This window comes from Nomascus leucogenys, chromosome 7b (genome assembly GCF_006542625.1).
Source record: "Nomascus leucogenys isolate Asia chromosome 7b, Asia_NLE_v1, whole genome shotgun sequence".
NCBI classification, from domain to species: Eukaryota; Metazoa; Chordata; class Mammalia; order Primates; family Hylobatidae; genus Nomascus; species Nomascus leucogenys.
The window spans coordinates 24393518-24414017 of NC_044387.1; the positions used below are offsets into that span (position 1 = coordinate 24393518).

The window sequence follows — 20500 nt, forward strand, 5'->3', positions numbered from 1 at the left end:
TGTCTTAAAAAATAATTCTTCCCTCTCATTCTCTCTGAATATCTCATAAGAGTATTCAGGCCACAGAAATAACTACCATTTAGCCACTCAGAGGCTTATAGTAGTTCTACTAACTTTAACATTTGGCAACCAAAATTACTCTAAGAATCATCACCCAAGTCAGACAAACAGGTAAGATAACAAGAAAAAGTGCTTGTATAAGGATTTAAGACTAAGGCTCAGGGAGAGCAAACATACTATTTGCTAAAACTAAGCCACATGCACACACCACGCAAGGGAGCAAGGGAAGTGCATAGGCACAGGCAGTCCACAGAAGAATGAATCAAAGTGCTGAACTTTCATAGAAAAATCTGTTAAGATTCATGAGTGGTAAAGAAAATACAAATTAAAATAACACAGGAATGTCACCAGAAAAACCATCAAATAGGTAGCATTTAAAGATAACTATAGGACTTACTGTTTCTAGTGTTCTCTCATATATTTCTGGTGAAGAATAATTTATTGTAGAGCTTTTTGAAACAATCTGACAATTTATATTGCAATTAATTGTACTTATGCCATCTGACCAAACAATGTAACTCCTAAGCTTTTTGCCTATATGACTAAAATCATATGCACAATAGTGGTTATTACATTCTTTAGCCCAGTCGCCGTTAAATTCCTTGTGCCCTTAAAACCTAAAAGTTCACAGGGAGAAGACCTCTTACTGACTTGTAGAATCTCAATACTACTTATCTTGAAATTTCAGTAAGTGTTAGGTAAAAGAGTTGATTTGGGATTATCACACTATGATAGTCTTTAGCTTTTGAATTGGAATCCAAATTTAATTTAGAACAGCAAAGTTTGCTCCTAAAGATTTCATGAAGTAAAAATACTAATTGTGATTATATATTTGCACATCTAAAATTGTCTTTTACCCATAACCAGAATAAATGATACCTCTTTTTTTAAAAAAAAAAAAAAAAGAGAAGAGTAATCTATTTAGAAAATGAAAAAATTAGGCTAAAATGGTGACTTAAGTAATTTAAATGAATATAGATTTATAAAATTAAACTGTATTTCTCAATTTTGAGAGGAAAAAATCAAGGAAATCAAATATACCTTCTCTTTATTTTGTCAACAGATGTATGCTGTCTTAATTGATGCTTAATTTATTTTTCCATTACATAATTTTAATATTGTAATAATTATAACAACAGACACAAAATGAAATTTCTGTATATTTATGAAAAATGCTAAAAGTATAAAGTAATTTAAATATATAGGTTTAACTTATTCATATGATTTAAAATTTTGTCATTTTATTTTATTTCTTAATTGTTGCTATAATTAAACGTTAACAAAATAAAGTCTTTAAAAATTCTGATTTGGCCTTGCAATATGCGATTAGAACACCTGTAAACATGCAAACATATAAATAATGCAAAAATAATATTTGAAAAATGTAATCGTTATTAAAGTTATTGAATTTCCAAAAGTTATTGACGAAGTATTCAGAAGCATTTTAGATTATTGTAAAATATTATTTAAATTATATTTAATCAAAAAATGATATACATTACTCAGTAAAAAGAAAAATAGATAATGCTAGTATCAAGAAAAGCAAAACTGAAAAGATGAAAATATTTTAATATTCAAGAAGCAATCCTGTCTTTTTTACTGAATTAAGGGCCTTCCCTGCAATAAAATCAATTATGCTCACATAATAAAGGTATGTCTTAATAATTTAAGTGAAGAAATAAAATCTGTAATCACTTTCACTTTCATCTGGAAAATAGTACATAGTAAGTTTTTTCAATTGCAGACTATAAACATAGAAGCCAATTTATTAACTTGGCACTATTATATAAGGTGCATAATGAGAGTTTGTAAAATGGCAAAATAGTTTTTTCTAGTCCTATAATTAATTTATCATCAGAATAGCCTCAGACTCTATACAGATTCATTCTATAAACAATATCGGCGAAAAATCAGATGTGTTTGTTTTTTTTTGTTTGTTTGTTTTTTGTTTGTTTTTTGTTTGTTTGCTTGAATATACATCAAGCAAAATAGTTAAAAGCCTTTGGAGTAATGTAGTAAATTCAATAATATGTACATGTGCACACACACACAAATACACATCCCAAACAACCACAAGAGGAATAAGAAATTTATAACCCGGGTGGGCGCGATGGCTCCTGCCTGTAATCCCAGCACTCTGGGAGGCCGAGGCAGGCAGATCACTTGAGGTCAGGAGTGAGACCAGCCTGGCCAACATGGTGAAGCTCCATCTCTACTAAAAATGCAAAAATTAGCCAGGGCGTGGTGGTGCACCCCTGTCAGCTACTCAGGAGGCTGAGGCAGGAGAATCACTTGAACCCAGGAGGCGGAGGTTGCAGGGAGTGGAGATTGCACCACTGCACTTCAACCTGGGTGGCAGAGCAAAACTCTGCCTCAAAAAATATATATTGTTACCAAAAACCTCACTAATTCTGTACGTCAGCATTTATTAAAATAAGGATAAGAGAGAGCTACTATAGATATCTCTAAGAAAATAAACAGATGATTATTGAATGTGTAGTTAATCTTCTTTTTGTTTGCCTATTTCTCTTTAGAGCCATGTCCATGAATTGCATTTGTGGGCTGGATTACCAAGGGCTTCTCTGAAATGGCAAAGAAAATAATGTTTGATTTCAAAATGCAATAATAGTAGCTATATCAAAACGTGACCTTTGAGAGATTATTTAGCAAATAATACACTTAATGAAACTTGTTTTTTAAGAAATAGATATTTCAGAAAATATGGTACTGCATATGATTGTTGCCAAATCATTCCATATACCTAATGGTTGTTCAGCACTTTGTTTTATAAAGTACTTTCAAATATATCAATTCAGTCAGCTAGTACCCAAATCCTTGACATAATCACTGTCATATAACATAAGTAAACTGTGTGTAATGAATCACATTGGAGTTGGAGTATAAGAGTAGGCATCAGGAACGTGGCAGGTGTGTCATTTTGAATAAAGGCCGTTGTGGGAAAGGCTCCTTCAGACAGATCCCTCTCCCTAGGTATTTCTGTGATGAGAAGAGCGGGTGGGGTTTGTGGAGTAGAGTCCGGGGCTTGTGCATTCTTAATTCAAGTAACAGCACTTGAATTAAAGGTTTATCCTAACTATAAAGCTATATATTTTTCTCATGATTTATTTGAATATATTCTTTTTAAGGAAAGAAAAAAATGTAGTCGTATAAATGTTCAGGTCTTGAAGTATATGTATATCACTTATTGCTAGTCTCTTCTGTATTTTATGTGAATTCCAAAACATTTTTAAAATTTTAAAGAAGTAAACATATATACAACATAGATTTTTAAAATGCAATATATGCTGAAACAAGGCTTTGAGGAGGTATAATGGTCTGAAATGTAATTAGATGACAAATTATTTCTGGTACACATTTCCTAGCACTTATATTTTTCACCCACTCATAAAACAATGTGAAGTAGGTCATACTGAGTCACCAAATTAAACATTCAAATTATTCTACATCTCCAAAAGTAGTCCATAATTAAAAGGAATTTCATATTGGAATAACTGGAACTAATTTGCTTATTCATTAAATTGTATCCAAGTGTATTCTCTGAATTATATCAATTAGGGAACGAGAAGGCATACTTAAAAAGAGCTGAATTAACAGTGCAAATAAAGTAACCACTGTGGATGTTTTTGAAAATTCTAGTGTTAATTTTGTTAGTCAATGCAATGGAAATACATCAGTAGCACAGTAATAAAAACATAATTATTTCTTTTTATAGCATCTTTGATAATTATAAAATTAGTAAAGATTTATTATTTAAAAACTGAATAATTCCTACAACATTAAAATCACAAGTAACTCCACTGTCTAATTACAACAACTATTGCGGTCTTGATGTATTTTCTTATCATTTTATTTATCATTGATACCTCAGGTGAGTATTAAAATATAGCCTGACATTATTTTATGATTAATAATTTATTTAAAATATATTACATGATTGTCTATTTAAAATTAAGTCTGTTAAAAATAAAACTATTGATCTTTCCTATCCTCTAATCCCAAATTTGCTCCTCCCAAATTTAAACCCAGGTGAGTAATTCCAACTCTCTTCCTCCAATAGTTCAGGCCAAAACATTGCCAATATCATGGACTTCTGCCTCTAATATACAGGGTTCAACTATATCTTGTTTTCATAGAACAATTTCAATTTATACTTTACATAGTTTATAGTTTAGAACAGCTTCGCGAATAGTCTACACAATAGTCTCCTCACTGATTTCCCTGTTTTCTCTTTTGCTATGCTGTGGTCTATTTTCCCAAATCAGTCCAACTGTTACTGCTAATTCTTTAAAGAGGCTATTGCTTTTCTGTTTAAAACCCTTCATTGGCTGCCAATTAAATAAACAAAAGTTCTCATTTTCTAAGAAGCTTTATGTGACCATCTCCCCATGGAGTGTGACCTCATCTCCTCTGCTGTATCACATTGGCATCCTTAGTGGAACCTCACGGGTGCATTCATACACTAAGGCCTCATTTGCTATTTCTGCTCCCTGAAAATATGTTCTCTTAGTTTTGCTCTTGGCTCATTCTCTCATAACCATTCATTGTATCCAAATGATACCACCCAGTGAGGCTTTCAGCAACCATCTTGCTCAGTATCCAGCACCTCTTGTGCCCAGAACTCTCTATTCCCCTTCTTTGCCACATTTTTTAGAATAGAACTTAAACCATCTGGCATACAACATATGATACTTTGTGGTATTAATTATTGTTTTTCTCCCAACACTGGAACAACAGCTCTATGAAGCCAAGACATTCGGATTTTCACTGCTTTTTCCCCAGTCCCTAGAAATGGGCCTGGAATATACATAGTAGATGCTCAATAATTTGTTGTGGAACAAATGAAAGTTGATCCTCAATAATATTTTATAATGAATAGGCTTAGAGTTTATGAACAAGCCATAATTTATTTAGCCATCTCCTTAAATTTGCATACTTTTGTAAGTAATAATATCATTGTTGTGAAAAAATTATGTGTGTATATACATATATGTATATAGGTATTTTATGGCAATGATATACATACATGTATAGTCTTCTGTAATATTTATAGGTGCTTTTGTTTTGCTTGCATTATGCAGCATATATGATTTTATAGCTAGTATTCTGGATGTCCATGAAACATCAATTAAAAAGAAACTAATATTATTAAATAGCAGACCTGTAGTCAAAATATTCTTTCTCCATTATATACCTCAGAGATTTCTGATGAACCCTTTTGAAATCTAATAGTGGCTGTAATCATAATAATTTTTTTCTAGATAGTTTAACAAACAATTTTTAATCTTCAAAATTCAAGGCTAATGTATGCATGTTGAATGATTATGGCATTCCTATGTAAGCTATGTTTGGAACCAGACCTTACCAGTGCTTATATTTCTGTGTAGGTATGATAGACAAAGCATAGGAATAACAAGATATGATTAGTTTACTATTCATTAAAGATATGAATAGAACTGGTTTTGCTCTTTAGTTTTTGCTATGATAAACCTTAGCCATGAAAATAACCTGATATTGAGCATGCGCGTCATCCATCTTATGACTGACCAAAAATAGGGAAATGAGTCTAGAACCATCAAAGCAGTTGACAACAGAAGTGAGATCTCAGCTTGGATGCATTTTATTATAAAAGTAGTATGATTATATTCATTGTTAACCTTTTATCTCACTAAATTTCAATATTCATTATAAATAAAAAATTCAAGCATTTAAAATATTATTTATAAATTCATAATTTTTGTTGTTTGTTTTAATTACACATGTCAATCCTGTTATGGAATGACATCAACATCCCCTTGTCAAGAGGATATTTTTAAATTTCCACACGTACATTTTAAGAGTTTGATACAACACTATATATCTAGGATTTTCTCTTTCTTATAATTAGTAATTTTCACTGTGGAAGACTCTGTCATTTATAAAAGTGTATATTATTATTATATTTGGATGATAAACTAAAATTCTGAAATATTTAGAAGCATTGTTTTGAACTCATTAAAATGATCAGAATCACTTCATAAAATGATATTTAATATTTTCTTATACATAAATTAGTAACAATTGTTTTATACTTTTGATTATGAAAACTTTCTATGTGTTTTTGAATTTGTGTAACCTTAGACAGATTGCTAAGTCCATTTCCTCATGCATTAATAGAATAGGATTAGATAATCTCTAAGGATCCTTTTGGCTCTAAGATTATATGATTCTAATTAATGGCACTGCAGATCTTGTAGAGGGAAATTAAATTGGACCCATACCTGAAGTTACTTTTCAACTGAATTAGTACTTAGGGAGTTGAGACAGTAGAAACAAGGAAGGCAAAACAGCCTTTCATAACAGATCATAATAAATTTGCTAACATTAAAGAAAGGTCATTGGAAAGTGTTTGTTCTTTCTTTTTTTTCTAATAGGACCTTCCCATTTTCACTTACAGTTTTGAATACATTTATACATTTCCTTCTTCAAATGTCATTTAAATTAAAAGTGTCTCTATTTTCTCCAGATGGAGTTTCAATGCTCATAAACATTTACATTAGGAGAGAATATAGTACTTATTATCTAACTTAAGTTGAAAAAGAATGAAATCGTAAAATATATTTACCAAAATAACTAAAGATTTATTTATCTTCGGTAGGCCTCAGTTAGTTTGCCTTTAAAAAACGTTCAGTGATACAAATTTTAAAAATCCATGTAACAGACATAAATCAAATGTGATTTTTCTCCAGTTTATTATTTTCTGCCAGGGGAAATATAATGCAATAATCACATTTTAAATACACATCTTTTTAAATGATTCTGTTGTGATACATATGATTGTTATCTGTATTTTTACTATTATTGAATGCCCCTGTACTGACCTTTCCAATTTGATAGTGCAGTAAGAAATAAGCTTTTTTTAAATATTGGGAATTGGAAATGACCTGGTAATTTCTTTGTACTAGAAACCACTAATTGTCCATAGAATGCATTCTTTCATTTTGTTAGTAATAGAATCCTAAGTACATATGACCACAAGCAGGAGATTACCTTCTATAGTCTCTTATCAGTGATTAATTTTGATCAAGTATACTATGAATTATATTATGAGCATAAATTTAAGTTAATCTCCATCAAGACAAAGCCGATTGTTTTTACATCTCTTCTTACACATTTCCCCCGGCTGGAATGCAGAAGTATTGCTGAACTTAGCCATGAGGATGAAACACTAAGATAGGATTACGAAGAGAAACAAGATGAAAATCTCCTGGGACCCTGGGTGAACTCATAGAAAAAACATCCCCACCAACTCTCTTAATTGTTGGAGAGAAATATAAGACTACAATAAGGGTCACTCCTTATACTCATCATTTTTGAGTTAGAGATATTGACAAGTGTATCAAACTATATATTTTTCTCCCACAAGACATTGAGGGGCACACTTCTTTTATTCTCCAAAAGTAACAAAAAATGCTTTGGTGTCTAATTTTTAGCCTGCAAGGGCTCCCATAGTGCTGTTTGCAAAGACTTACATGTTTTATTTCCTTACCTCACTGCAACATTATAAATTTCTCTTCTGTGCTAACATCATGAGAGCATCTAATGGCTCCAAGAGTGAAGATTATCACTAGTTTATCAATCTTTGTATTCCCCAAAAGAGAAAAAGATACTACATAACCAAATTCCAAGTATGATTAACTAAGATTTTTCTAAAATTTTCCACCTCTCAATTCTATCTACTAATTTGAAATAAATGAACAAAACACATTTGCAACATGATAATTCTTCAAACTCAGCTCTTATGCTAAGCAGTATTGATGATTGGGGCATTAACAAAAGCAATAAAATTGTTTTGCAAAACAAAAATGAAGTGAAAAATGTGCTCAGCTTATCTTATACAATATTGTTTTCCATATTGAAAATGGCTAGATAACCTCAGAAAAAATGGCATATACATTATTTACCTAAAAGTTATAGTAATCTGGGAAGAAGCTTATAGTGATCTATCCTGTCATATAGTTGTCATTAACTAAGATATTAATTATTCTTCAAAGGATGCATAATTTTTCCAAGGGATGTGCATCTGCAGACAGATTTAAGGGACTATTGTCAAGAACTGTGAAGGATCTGAGCTTACAAGTTAGCCTGCTTCAGTTTTATGGATGCTGGCAGAAGACACATAACTGGTCAGAGACAGAAAGACTTCTATTACTTGCAGCACAGCACAGAGGTGCATGAGCTTCATGTTTGCTCTGGTTCCTGTTTTCGCTCAAGTTTACTGGAGAGAATGACAAGGAGTTCAAGTTGATGCTACACACAGTTTGTGTCACAGATGAAGTACTCCAAGTAAAGGAAACTTAAATCTTTAACAAATGAGCAGTAAGCACACCTGTCTGATGTTTTCTGTGGAGGAAAACACTATTTTCATTTTACTTGAAAATAAACAAATCTGTTCTCTCATCCATAAATAAACAATATCTTGATCTTCCAGGGCTATCCACTATATAAAGATCTTTAAAAAGGAAAACCTGTAATAAATGTGAAGCTAGTGCCTTTCTATTTGCAAGATGCACAGAAATGCATGACACCAATTGAAAATTGCCTCTCAACAAATACGCTTCCAAATTTTTAGCTTGCTCTTTTCCAAACATGAAAATTCTCAGAAAGTACCTGTTCTCAAGATTCATGCCATTTCTTTTTTTCCCAAGTTGCTTTATCACAATCATCTTATTTTTCACATTATCAAATAATGCACTTCCCTAAACTACCCAAAATTTTCCTTGGTGTTATAGTTTCTAAGGTACTAAGAAGAAACTCATAGGTGAAGCATATTTATAAGTTGTTTACAAAATAATATTGAATACATATTTTCTCCTTTTCCCTGTCACTAGTAACTTTTTCTCTGCTTGATTAATTCATATCACGTATTTAATAGCCAAATTTATTCAGAACATACTGAGAGGTGAAGCCAGCTGGACTTCCTAGGTGGAGTGGGGACTTGGAGAACTTTTTTGTCTAGCAAGAGGTTTGTAAAATGCACCAATCAGTGCTCTGTAGCCAGCAAGTGGATTGTAAAATGCACTAATCAGCGCTCTGTAAAATGCACTAATCAGCGCTCTGTAAAATGCACCAATCAGCAGGATCCTAAAAGTAGCCAATTGCAGGGAGGATTGAAAAAAAGGGCATTCTGATAGGACAAAAACAGAACATGGGAGGGGCCAATACGGGACTAAAACTTGGCCACCCCAGCCAGCTGCAGCAACCTGCTAGTGTCCCCTTCCATGCTGTGGAAGGTTTGTCCTTTTGCTCTTCACAATAAACCTTGCTACCGCTCACTCATTGGGTCTATGCAATCTTTAAGATATGTAACAGGGCAAAGGTCCACGACTCCATTCTTGAAGTCAGCAAGACCACGAACCCACTGAACCCACCGGCAGGAACCAACTCCAGACATAATACTACATGGCAGTCTCTGTCCTAAGCATTGATGTGTACAGGTTATTTACTCCTCATAAGAACACTGAAAGATAATTGCTACTTACTGGCTCCTTCTTAAGACGAGTAAGCTAGGGACAGATACTCATGATTTGCTCAAGACTTCAGAACTTGTCTGTGGCAGAGCAGAGAGGAGAATTAAATTAGCTAGCCACCGTTTCTTGGAATTTAAACACACAGTTATGCCACCTCTTAGTATATGTAATTAATGACATGCAGTTCGCATAATTATGTTATTTAAATTATATTGCACAGAAATCAAAAAAATTAATACGGTTGACACTTGAACAACATGAGCTTGAGCTGTGTGCATCCCCTTATATAGAGATTTTTTAATTAAAAAATCATTATCTGCATTGAAATGTGGATCAAAATACAGTATCCACGGGATGAAAAACCCTCAGATACGGAGGACTGACTTTTTGTATACTCTGGTTCCACAGGATTACTTGAATATGTGCTGGTTTTGGTATCCTCTGGGGTCCTGGAACCAATCTCTTGAGGATATCAAGGGACCACTGTATTTTTATTTAAAGTGACAAGAGTAGAGAATATATACAGATATATCCCGAGGAACATCTTTTAGGTATATGCTTTTGTATTTTAATTCCTCTTAAAAAATACACATCTTAGAACTTACAATGTATCGATACAAAAATGTGGCCATTATTTATGTAGGAAAAGTGTATATACTCCTCCGGAGGGTAGGAAATGAGACTGCAGTGCACATGGGGTTCTGCCGCTCACAGTGTAGGATGTTTCACCATGTCTTCCTGAAATGATTTGCAAATAGTCAAGAACAAATGACTGTGGTGATAGAGATGTATTTATTGCTGCCACCTTGTTCCCACTTCACCATTGCATATTTGTACACAGGACACATATTTAGTCTTTTAAGTTTAGATTTTACTGAGAAATGAGGACCTTATCTGGACTTCATTGGGAGAATCATGAGTGGTCGGAGATACTAAATTTTGAGCTGGATGCCAGACCTTGAAAGAACTCTGCATTTTTCATTTTGAGAGGAGAAGTCGGTGTGTTTTATAATGGGAGGAAGATTAAAGCAGATACTTTGGCATCAGAAGGACTGACCTTGACAGAGATTGGTGAGATGATAACATTATTTCCTTCTTTGGACCATACGGAAATGCTGTATTTTTCAGCCTCAATTGCAGGTAGGATGAGACCATTTCACTGGTGAATGAAATGTAGGTAGAAGTTATATTTCCCACTTTTAGACTGAGCTATAAGATACCTCACGCAATGCTTCTCATACTCCTCTTTATATTAAATGCAGAGGATTCAGTGAAAACCTTTAAGGAATTTCAGAAAGTTAATCCTCTACTGAATTATTATATGAATGAGAAGAAAAAAAATTGTGTTAAGTCACAGATATTTGCAGTTTGGTTCAGAAACTAATATTAATTACCCTGACTAATATACTGAGATAATGGTGATGATTCTGCAATGACTGCTTTTACAGTGAAAGTGACCACAGTAGCATGCATGGATAAATTTAAGGTGATAAACATTAGGATTGCTTACGTAGTTTTTGGCTTCTTCATACACGTGATAGGATATAGCTCACTGCCCACTGAATTTAGTTATAGAATGTGATTTCCCTTTGCTTATTGAAATGTTAGTAGACTAAAGTGTCTATTTCCTTCTAGAGGCGAAAATTCAGAGTGTGCCTCAAAACATTCTTTTTTTCCTTGACTACAGTAACTTTCAATGTTCTGGAGTGGCTGCTTTGTCCCCTAGATCCTGATATAAAGGTGACAATGACCCGTGAGTAGAGACATAAGCAACATCATGGACATGTGAAATGAGCAACTTATGAATGAATTGATTTAGGCTCCTGACATTTAGAAATTGTTTTGTTATCATTCAGCTTAGTTTTTCTGATGTAATTTAATTGCTCTAAGGAAGCAGTATCTGCTGTGATTTGTTACTGTCTCTTACTGCCCAGTGGCTGGCAAGGCCAAAAGTTCTAGACATGGCAGTATTCTGAGAGTTGAGAGCCAATATATTTTCTTGGCAGTGCTCATGCTCATGGTGCACTTGAAGCTGTGTTGATGATGCCGTAAGAACACCACAAGCCAACCTCGTTTCTTCCATGGTTGCACTCTTTATGTATTCAATTACAGACCTCAGGTGTGTCTGACATGAAATAAACATACACAGGCATCATGACGGTAATCAACTGATTGCTTCAATGTGACTGGTCTTTGTAGGTCTTGAGAGTATCAACCTGGAAAAACAAGCCTTTAACTTTAATAATTTCAGCAAGTTAATATAAAGGGAAGTTCCACATATAAGTCTGGATCAAGTTTTTCTATGAAGTAGTTGCCAATTAGAAAAGTTTCCTAAACAATTAACCCTAGCAAAAAAATTGTGTAAAGATTCCATTCACTTATTACACAAAACAGTATATTTTATGAGTGCTACCTTCTACTTTGGCCATTAGATAAAAGGTCTCTTCACCCTTCTTTTGTAGTGTTTCGCCTAAATATTTGGGCATATAGCTATAACTCATCATTCCCTTTTGAAAACAAAGAATAATAACCAAAGTAATATAACCTAAACCTGCTTTAAAGTCGAAGTGTAGTTTATGTTATATGTTCCTGTAATTATTTGTCATCTGTGGCTCAAATCCCTTTTAATAAAATACTTTGCACTTCACCATAAACAAACTTGTGCAAACAAACAAGACACAGAAGCTCTATATAAAACTCCCAAAAGCAAGTTACTAAGTTTCAGTAACAAATAAACCTGAATGTGCAACTAAATAGATTATAATAATGCTGAAAATTCTATATTTTAGGTTCTTTATGATCTAGAGTTCTTCACATGTATTTAATAAACCATTCCAAGTGCTGTATTTCTTGCTAATAAAACCAAATAACAATGTTCAGGGTAAATTTTAATGAATTAATGCTTATAATGCAAACTATGCTTTCATCCATTTTATTCAGAAGTATACGATTAATTATATAACAGATATTTTTATATGAATGTTCAGAGTAAACACTGTTTTTATTTGCTTAAATGACAACATAATTTATTAAATGAATAAATACATGGATTCATCTTCTCCATCACCATTTCAGGCATGTTTCTGTGACTTCTACCTTCTTCACCATGAACTCCTTCCTAACCAACCATTATATCTAAAATAAATTATCAGCAAACATAAATAATGTGCTATTCCAGAGCTACCTCACATGAGCTAGATGATGGGAGGCATAATTAATAAGAAACAGACCCTACCTTTAAATTCTATAAAGCCACAGCATTTAAATTATAACTATGCTACAGAGCAGTAACCTATTTTCCTATTAATTATATCCCATAAAAGCAATATACCTTCACTAATTAATTATACTTGAAGTAACAACTATGGCTTAATTAAATGAACCATTCCTAATAATGAAACCTTAAAATAATTGGACTCTTCTGTCTAGAGGCAGTAACAATTATTGTCATTAGAAAGGATTTCAAACATGGCTATGCTAAGCAAAGCTGATTCATGACTGACATTGAACCTGAGATTTCCTAGAGCAGTAGCTCTCAAAACCTTTCGTGAAGGCCAACTATTAAGTATTTTAGAATGTATGTGCCATGTGATCTCTGTCACAAGTACCAATATTTGCCATCATAGTGCATAAGTAGCTGTAAACAATATGTAAAATAAAAGGATGTCACTTTATTCTAATAAAACTTTGTTTACCAAAATGCATTAGTGGCCTGATTAGCTCTGTGGTTTGTAGTTTGATGACCTCTTATATAGAATCGAATGATTGAACTCATCTCTACTATGTTTCTAGATTTTCTAGTATTGTATTCTAGGTTTCTATCTTTCCCATCTATCCGTCTTAATGGTTAAGTTTTACAAACCCTTATCATATATAATATTATTTAAATTATATTAATCTGCATTTAACACACATCTTTCTCTATTTTGTAATTCAGCATTTTTGAGCCATTAAGGTTTAAATTACAGTAGAGATGTAGACATTATGTAAAGGTATATTACTTTATTGTATATGTTCATAAAAACAATAAAGGTCACATTGAAATTATACAATATGAACCACCAAAAGCAAGTGAGGCAGAGATTGTGTACATAAGTAACTAAGTACAAGTTCTGTCCTTTAAGTGAACTCCTATGTCATTATTATTCCCTTATGGTGGAAATTCCAGAAGTAGATAGCACATAAATTTTACAGCTTCTTATCTGATCTATGGATATCTTTTTATGAAGTATTCCTTTTTTTTTTCTGAGGTGGAATCTTGCTCTGTCGCCCAGGCTGGAGTGCAGTGGTGCGATCTCGGCTCACTGCAAGCTCTGCCTCCCGGGTTCATGCCATTCTCCTGCCTCAGCCTCCCGACTAGCTGGCACTACAGGCACCCATCACCATGCCTGACTAATTTCTTGTATTTTTAGTAGAGACAGGGTTTCACCGTGTTAGCCAGGATGGTCTCGATCTCCTGACTTCATAATCTGCCCACCTCGGCCTCCCAAAGTGCTGGGATTAGAGGCGTGAGCCGCCGCGCCTGGCCCATATGCCTTCTTTTATTCATGGTTTACTCATTATAATATTCTATTTATATAATTGAGAATTCCTTGTTCTGTTTTCTTTTTCATTTTCTTTCATCCCAGTCAATCATTTTCGGTCAAAATTTATATATATATATATATGGAAAGAAATACAAAGCAATCTAGGAAGCATTGTGAAAAAATGGTGTGAACGTATGCATCAAAAAGTAATATTAAAATTTTATTCAGTATCCCATCCAAACTTTTCTCCTGCAGGACTTTCGTGGTTGCTATTGTCAAATCTTCTCCCTTCTGCATAACCTTCATTTATCTTCTCTATTATTGCTATTGTCACATAAATGTGCTTTTCTATATCACATTAGAAAAACAGTAATTCTCCTCAGTCTACACGTCTCACAAATATAGAACTACTTTTTTTTCTTCTTTAGAGCAAACTTTCTCAAAAGTATTCAGAAAAGTACAATGTGTAAAACAAGCAGCAAGAGAGGACATCTGTGTTAGGCTGAATAATGGCCTCAAGAGATGACAGGTCCTAATCCTTAGTACCTGTAAATGTAACCTTTTATGGCAAAGAGACTTGCAGATGTGAATAAGTGAAGAATTTTGTGAGGAAAGATTATCATTAATTATCTTGGTGGGCTCTAAATGCAATCTTAAGTGTCCTTATAAGAGTGATGGAGAGGGAGATTTGACACAGAATCTAGGTTATGTGATCATGTAAGTGGAGAAATATTTGAAAATTATACACTGCTCTCTTTGAAAATAGAAGAAGGGATCTTTGAGCCAAGAAATGTAGTTCTAGAAGCTGCATTTCTGGAATAATTTCTAGAATTAGTCTCCCCTGAGTTCTCTGGAAAAAATAGAATGCTGATCACACCTTGGTTTTAGACCACTGATACTGATTATGAACTTCTGGCCTTCAGAACTATAAGAGAAAAAGTCTTTTTTTTTTTTTTTTTTTTTTTTTTTTTTGAGACTGAGTCTCATTCTGTCACCCAGGCTGGAGTGCAGTGGCGCAATCTCAGCTCACTGCAAGCTCCGCCTCCCAGGTTCACGTCATTCTCCTGCCTCAGCCTCTCCGAGTAGCTGGGACTACAGGCGCCCGCCACCACGCCCGGCTAATTTTTTGTATTTTTAGTAGAGACGGAGTTTCACCGTGGTCTCAATCGCCTGACCTCGTGATCCGCCCACCTCGGCCTCCCAAAGTGCTGGGATTACAAGCGTGAGCCATTGCTTTAAGCTACCCATTTTGTGGCAATTTGTTACAGCAGCATAGGAAAATAACAGAGAATCTCTTCTTGTTCCCAGGTTTAAAAGCAAGTCTTCTAACGTTCCCACATTATTATGTCATAAGATATTGTTTATAGGATTTCAAAAGATACACTTTATCAACTTAATGAAGTGCCTTTTAAATCCTAGTTTAATGAGAGCACATATATATAGTAAATTAATGATGAATTTTATCAAATACTTCTTTGTATCAATATCTGTTAGGAAACAGATCTTATGTATCTGCAGCTACTGAAATGATGTGATTTTTCTCATTTACTCTGTGAATGTGATGAATAATATTCTTTTTAATTGAATCTCAATTATAGAGAATTGAATTAATCATTATTTTGATTAATGACATACTTTCATCTTATGCCTATTCATGGTCATCTTTTATATGTAGGTAATTAAATAATAACTTTTACAGTGTTGGAAGCAACTAGCATATAGCTCCCTGCATAAAAGCTAAAACCTGAACAATGACCACATTTAGCCATATAGTTTCTCACTCCCATCTCATCCTCTATAATTACCAGTGTTTGAACCACAACCTCTTTCTTCTCTAAACCACTAGCTGAAATCTAAACTCAGCACTCCAACCTCCCATTTATTGATTTCTGCTAGGCTTCTTGATGTCTCACCTTGTGCATACATATCTTTGATACTGGCCACACTTAAGGGGCATTTGTATGCAGATATTCAGGCTCTCTCTCTGTGGTTACCACCTTGTCGGAAATTTGTCTCGTGAGCCCCACACACACTGGATACACTGAACTCTAATCTCTGTCACCTCAACACAGTAAAATTTCACTTTCTGTGTATGCTTTCTTTCCTCACATCAATATTTGGGAAATGTTATTAGAGGAAAAACATCTGAGTGAATGTAATTTATAGTCTATAATTATTTCTTTTTAATAATAATCCCACTCAAGCTCTGTGTACATTGACTGTTCTCCAGTGTCTTCCAACAGTTGTCTAACATATTTTGCCCAGCTTTTATAGCCAACTTCAGGGTGTGAGCTTGTGCTGCTTTATCATGGCCTGAACCTGAAATCCTCTAACATAATTGAAATGGATGGTTATTATAGTTCATGCTGCATTTCTTGTGTTTCCAATAAATTTTTAGATTTTCTATTTCTCCACAATTCTGGAATTAAGAATCCATTTGTTTCATTCTAATCTAGTTTCTTATGCATAATGCTAAAGGGAGAGTTGTTTTAATGATCATCAGTAACTTCTACATGGGCACCATTCACATTTCCCAAAGTGTCAGCAGCATTTCAAATTGTTGAAAATTTCTTCTGCTTCAAAACATTATTCATTATAGATTTCTTTAAAAATATGCCAACCTTGCTTTTCTTCTTGCCACCTCAGCTTTTTATTCCCAACTCAGTTTCAACACATTTATTTTTTCCGCTCATTTGGCATTAATTTCTATTGTCTGTTTCAACTCTTCCTTGGTGATTTAACAAGAAAAATAAATAATTCCTTTAAAAGGCTCATAAGTGTCGGTAACTTCCATAGCTTTACTTTTACCTTTGACTATTCTCCAACCTTCAGACTTAGACACAAAGTTGTTTAACTACCATCTTGCATTTCTCTCATGCCAAACGTCCACATGACTGATAGTCCTGTTATTTCTTTCTTCAAAGTATATATCAAATGCATTCACTCTTTCCATCGCCATTGCTACTATTACTGTTTTAGTACATTCTGGCTGCTATCACAAAGACCTATAGACTAGGTGGCTTAGAAACAACAAAAATGAATTTTTTCACAGTTTTAAAGGCTGGAAGTCTGAGACCATGGTACCAGAGTGACCAAGTTTCAGTGATATCTGTCTTCTAAGTTGCAGACTACCATTTTCTTCTTGTATGCTCACATGGCAGAGAGTGAGAGAACTCTCTTGGGTCCCTTATATAAGGGAACTAGTTCCATTTAGAAGGGCTCCAACCTCATGATGTAACCACCTCCCAAAAGTTCCACCTCCTAATACCATCATATTAACGGTTAAGATTTCCACCTATACTTTTCGGGGATAGGGTGGCAACAGCCATGCAGTCCATTGCAATCACTATCCAAGACGTCACCGTCGTCATTATCTCCTTTCTATATTTGGATAATAGTCTCTGACTTTGTCTTCTTGCATTTATCTTTTCCCCTAAATTGATTCTTCAAAGAGTAATGTCAAAGAGAACCAGAGCCAGAGGGTAATTAAAGAAGTAAAGAAAGATTTTATTCAGAAATTATTGCAACACAGCAAAAGAGACTTTAGTATAGAAATGAGCTCAATTCCAAATACAAGCACAAATGGAAATTTATAGCAAAAGAGCAGTGTGAAGGGGTCAGTGGATGGAAAATTACTAAGAAGAGACGTCAAAAGTGGAGGAACTCTTGCTAAACCAAATTAACAGGATTCTTGCTGAAGGCAGCTCACGGTGATCAGATATCAAGAGTGGGAGATTCTCTCTATATGGACTTAGCAGGATTCTTGTTAAAAGTGAGCTATGGAGACCAGGCAAGAACAGGGGCCTAGGTGGAGATCTAGTTGAGAGGAGAGCTCAAAAATCTGACTAAAGTTTGGTTAAGGAGAGAGTCTTTGTCAGTATTTTCGGTAATTTTTTTAATTACTAAAAGTGAGGCTTCTTTGCATTCTTCATGGACTTACCAATTAATGAGCTATGTTAAAATCTCCAGTTTTAATGTCTATTTCTTCTTTCAACTTCTGTTATTTCTGCTTTATGAGAATTGTAATTTGGTGCATGTTATTAACATATATTTTATTTTTAATGTAGAATGAAGCATGAACCCTTCTGTAGAATAAATTTCCCTTCCTTATCCTGTTAAATTTATTTTGTCTTAAATTCTATCTTGTCTCATAGCAAAATTCTGACAACTATTTCAGGATCTTGCTATCATACAAGATCTATCTTTGCTCTTCTTTTTACATTAAACCATTCTGAATTGCCTTGTTCAATATGTTTCTTGCACACAGAATAGATTGGATTCTGCTCCATTAGCCAATCTAAAAATATGCCATTTAATGGTGAGTTAAGCCCATTTGTGTCTTTGATATACCTGTTATGCTGGTGTTAAGTTCTGTTATATAAGTTTTTGCTATATAAACAATTTATATAAAATCTTGCCCTGTATTTACACTTTAATTTGAGGGGCAGAATATACTCATTTGGTATTTATAAATGTTTCTATGTTTATTCTTATTATTCTCATAATATTATAATAAAATATATTAGTCCTCTAGTGTGTTTTAATACTGTCTGTTGATTTCTTCAATGAGTAATAATACTGTTCTCAAGTAAACTCTCTTTCTTCTCTCTTTTTGCTTAACATTTACTTTAATTCGATATTTTTTAATGGAAGTTAGATACTCCTGAGATAATCATTAAGATTTGTCTACTTTATTTTTCTTCTCCTTTTTTCTATTTATTGTTGAGTTGCATTATTTCTTCATGTTTAACACACTTAATAGCATCATGTTTTGTCACTTTAATCACCATTACTTGTTCTTAATGATAAAATTAAACATACTTAATCCTTATCCAGAAGCTTCACGTGATGTTTGTCTTATTGTCAGTAAGTAGGACATTTCTAAAAAAGTGATCATAGGAACACTTTTTTAAAACCATAAATGTTCATGATGTTCTACATTCCTTAGACATGATTCATGGTTTGGATGAATAAAATCTCATCTTGCTACTGTGTTCTCTGTTTCAAAATCATTAAACCATTTCTTTATTATCATCCTGTATAAAATGTTGCAATCAAGAAGTCTATTATCAGTATAAACTTCTTATCCTTTTACCTTCATGCTCAAGTAATTTATATTATTTTTCATTTTAATTTTTGTTCTTAGAAATAACCATTACAGGGGTATAACTATTCTTTGCCTAAGTTCTATGTTTAGAAAATTTTTAGATGTTTTTAATCTCTCAATTTCTGTTTTTTACTCTTATTTTTATACTCTATATCTCTTACTATAGTTTGTACCACTTCTATTTGATTTTATGAACCTTTGAATTATTTTTTTCTAAAAATTATTTACTAAAAATTATCTTCCTTGTCTCAGATTATCTGATTCTCTGATTAATTTTGATTTTGTTCCAATTGTTTTTCTTCAGGGTAAGTGTCTTTTTCTTTTGGGAGAGAGCATTATTGATGATTTCTTATTGTGGTTTATGGATAGTAAGATCTTACAATACTTCCTTTTATCTTCATTTTATCTTTGCCATTAACTCTAGCTGGTACTGGCCCTATGCTGCCTAGGATTAGGACAATTACTCTTGCATTCTGGGTTTTATGCTGATTATTTGTCAACTGTTTTAGTTGGTGATGTCACCCACGGGTTCTTCCATTACTTCTCCTAACTCATCTGCCTGGTGTTTGGTACAGATCCAGACATAAATGAAAGAAAAAGAGATAGATAGATAGATAGATGGATAAATAGATAGATAGATAAGATAGATTAGATAGATAAATCGATAAATAGATAGATACATATTTACATATATACTGACATACCATAGTTTGCTGCTGAGAGTCTCTCCAGTATATCTTATTTAATATTCTCATAATCTAGAAGCTATTCTCTACAATGATAAAATAATCCAGCTCTCAGGCAATACTGAGCAAAATATAGTGTAACTAATATCTCAACATACTTGACCCTATATTTTATAAGAAAATAAACGAGGCCAGGCGCAGTGGCTCATGCCTGTAATCCCAGCACTTGGGGAGGCCAAGGAGGGTGTATCACTTGAGATCAGGTGTTCAAGACCAGCCTGACCAACATGGTGAAATCCCGTGTCTACTAAAAAAAAAAGAAAAATTAGCCAGGCATTGTGGTGCATGCCTCTAAGTCCAACTACTTGGGAGGCTGAAGCAGGAGAATTGCTTGAACCCGGGAGGTGGAGGTTGCAGTGAGCCGGGATCATGCCATTGCACTCCAACTTGGGCAACAAGAGCAAAAAATCTCTGAAAAAAAAAAAAAAAAAAAAAAGAGTAAAACACTTTTGGTTGGTCTCTGTTTTAGTAATATGTTATTTATTAGATAATGTGATACATATTAAGTAAAGAGGGATTTTTCTTAGAAAAGAT

The 20500-nt window shown here is 33.6% G+C and overlaps 1 long non-coding RNA gene across 1 annotated transcript; it reads right to left on the reverse strand.

Moving 5' to 3' along the window:
* Nucleotides 1-6675: 6675 nt before the first annotated feature.
* On the reverse strand, nucleotides 6676-10748 carry LOC105740013. The gene is made up of 3 exons (XR_001116024.2): nucleotides 10645-10748; nucleotides 9600-9667; nucleotides 6676-8460 (listed from the first exon to the last, which is right to left on the reverse strand). It is a non-coding gene; the product is annotated as an uncharacterized LOC105740013 (long non-coding RNA).
* Nucleotides 10749-20500: the final 9752 nt, after the last annotated feature.